Consider the following 3,488-nt stretch of genomic DNA (forward strand, 5'->3'; position numbering starts at 1 on the left):
TTTTTACTTGACATTTTGGATATATGCTTCCATCGCACCATAAGTCAATATGTTGAAGCCCTTCTCTTCTCATATTTTCCCGCTGTTGAGCATTCAGCACCGTATCCTTTCGTCTTTTTTGTGCTGGAGCATATTGTTCTTCTAAGTCGATGTGAAGATGGTGTAATCGCTTCTTCTCAGATAGTGACTCACTAGTATCAGCCATTTTTTGTGCTTCTCAGGTTGCGAAGTTTGTTTTTCAATCTCATAGTCGTTTTGTAACATGAATCGTGGAAGTGTGGCGGTATCCATGTGAATATTTTGAAAACTTGCAATCACTAAGTTCAGTGATGGACTCTTTATGAAAGACCTGCACACGTCGGCCAAAGAGATGCGGAATCTTTGGTAAACAAAAAAAAATCTAAGAGGATATTTAATACAAAATCGTGTTAGTCAGACAAAAGATTATCTTATTCCTTTTTGAATTGACAGTTCTGTAGTCCTTACTGACAATTCTGAGCCACGTTTCCGTATTTTACTATTTTTTAGGTCTTTTGGGAGAGAAATAAATCAAAAAATAGTGAATTTCTTACAGGGCCCCAAAATGAGTTCCCTTTTTCCCTAATGCAAGAGCTGAAAGGAAGAATGGTACTTTAGTATATAGTGCTAGAGAAATGCTTAGTGAGAAGCATCTTCTGAATCAATAGCCACTGCAAACTACTTGCTTAATCGGCTTCAACCAAACCGATTCAAGGTATGACACCTTATGAAGCATTCAGTGCCGAAAGAAACTCAATACGAAGACTTTGTATAAATGGATGCTCAAGTATGTGTGGGTGTGTGGATTGTATGTGTGAGAGCATACTTTTACACTATGGTCTACACCCACTGTTTGGCGCTGATGACGTCAGTGGGGATGTCATAGTAGCTAGTCCCTACTATGCGTGATGGAGTTTATGGTTTTCAATCTTATGAGTGACTCTCGTGAGATTGAAACTGCACTATGTTGTATTTTTAGAGGATGAGTTTGGGAATGTTCCTGGATTCATCTAGGTATAAGCATTCACTGGACACAAGCCACACATTGGGCATCTCCATATATTTGGTTGCATAGCATATGCCCACATACATGACGACCATCGCAGGAAATTGGATGCGAAGTCACGTAAATGCATCATGGTTGGCTATAGTGAAGAAAGAAAAGCATACAAGTTGTACAATCCCATCAACCGCAAGCCTGGTCATTATCTCCAGAGATGTAATCTTTGATAGGAATCAGAATGGAAACAGGAGATAGATGCACTGATTTCATGATCATCTATAGAAAAGGTTGATGAAGAAGAGCAAGAATTGCCAGAACCACACCCCGAGAAGAACCACATGTGGGGGTTAAAGGTCACTGTGCCTTTACCCCAGTTATGTACAATACTCAAAGACATAAATAAATGAATGAAAAAGAAGATTAGGGTGGTTCTGCACCCACCAAAACTTGTGTGGCTCTCTGTCTCCCTCTCTCTCTCTCTCTCCTTCTTCCGTTCTTGCCTCCGTTGAGAGCACTCTCAACTGGTATTAGAGCCCGGGTGATCTAGCTGAGCGTGCGTGAATGCTTGAAGCTCAGTAGCTCTGTGGGAGGAAGGAGAAGCTCTGTGGGAAGCTTTGTGGGCGACTTTACTTGCATCCGAGTGTGCAGAGACCTTGGAGGAACATTTGGAAAAGTCACTTTGGCTTTGCGAAGTGGTTTTGAGAGCCTGTTAAGAGCTTTCGAAGAAAAAGTCGTTTTTTGAGCTTTTCCCTGTTCCATTCGATGACAAAGACTCCGTATTGACTTGTAGAGGCAACTATTGCTTGCTTTTGGTGTCCACATTACTTCAGGAGCTTGGAAACACCTTCATTCTTGAATCTAGGATCATTTCAGTGGATTTTTGACTCACTGTGTCAGTTCCTGCGTTTTTTGTCCCGGTGTTGGAACTCAAGTTTGGAGCAATCTGTCAGTTCCGGTGGACTCAGGAGGTCCTAAAACTTCTATGTTGCTCATCATTCGCACTCCGGTGGAGTTTACAAACAGCTCTGTTTCCAAAAACATTTTTCAGTCCATGTGTTGGACCCAGTGATTGAGACCACGGTTTCCAAAACCGTCTGTCCCATTGCGTTCCGGACACCCAAAAACCCCTACCTATCAGTTCCTGCGTGATTCGGTGGAGGATTTTCAGAGTTATAAATCTCTGTGTATTCGATTTCGTCTCTTTGTTATGCATTTTTCATACTAAGGTTTTGAAACCTTAGATTTATGCCACATGGCAGTGGATAAGTGTTGACTCCCATTTCTCACTCATCGGTTGGGATTTTGGAGTTCTGGCAGAAGAGAGATATTTGCAGATTTTCTTGTTGAGTCCGATTATGCAATGGCGCCCATGTTTTGAAGCATCTCAAGTTCTATTTTCAATAGCGGTCATTACCGTGGGACTATGATTTCTTGAGCATACCTTATGCAGATCACTCTGGTTGCAGTTGAGCAGTGTGTGCTCATTTGTGGTATGCATTGGGTTGCAGTGGATGATTTATAGGCCATTTGGATGCATTGCGGTCCTTATTGGATGCGCTGATAGGCCTAAATTACCTTGTGGGATGCTATTTTTATGGACGCTTTGCACATGGATGCTATTTTAAGCTGAGGGACAGCTTTGACACATTGCAGGTGATGCACTGATAGTGCTATGCTCTCTTGGATGAGATATTATTGATGCATATGCTAGTGGACGGTGTTTATTCTTGAGTCATTTGGCACTTATTGGCATTTTCTTTTGGGCCAGATTTGCTCATATGGATGCATAGTATATGCACATGAGTCAGATGCATCTTTTGATGCTTTGAGCTTTGAATTTTGGTGATATTTTACTCTATTGTGACATACACATTTGGGTGCACTTGGTATTTGGTGTGATTCTCTCTTGCAGGCACTAGCATTTGGGATTTTTTTTCATTTGCATCATGGCATCCTCTTCCATGTCTGAAAAGGAGTTTTTCAACATTAAAAAGTTTGATGGGACAAACTTTTCTTTGTGGAAAGAACAAATAAGGGATGTGCTTATTCAAAAGAAGCAGATTAAACCCTTGGCAGGGATTGAAGCTAAGCCTGCAAATGTCTGAGGATGACTGGAATGAGTTGGATGCATTAGCAAAGTCTACTATTAGACTTCATCTTGCAGAGTCAGTTTATTTCACAGTAGTGAATGAGCAGACTACGGAAGATTTGTGGAAGAAACTGTGTGCCACTTATGAGAAGGAAACTGCCTCTAATAAAGTTTACCTCATGAAGAGGTTGTTTGAGCTGCAGATGAAGGAAGGGGTCTCCATTGCTTCTCACTTGAATGAATTCAATATTATTTTCAGCCAGCTTCAGGGTCAGAAAATGAATTTTGATGCGGAGACTAAGGCAATATTTCTCTTATGTTCATTGCCATCCTCATGGGATACCTTCCGTACAGCTGTTAGTAACTCTGCACCTAGTG

The sequence above is a fragment of the Dipteris shenzhenensis genome, chromosome 20 (assembly GCF_047967505.1).
Source record: "Dipteris shenzhenensis isolate YYH24624 ecotype China chromosome 20, Dip_SZ_1.0, whole genome shotgun sequence".
Lineage (NCBI taxonomy): Eukaryota > Viridiplantae > Streptophyta > Polypodiopsida > Gleicheniales > Dipteridaceae > Dipteris > Dipteris shenzhenensis.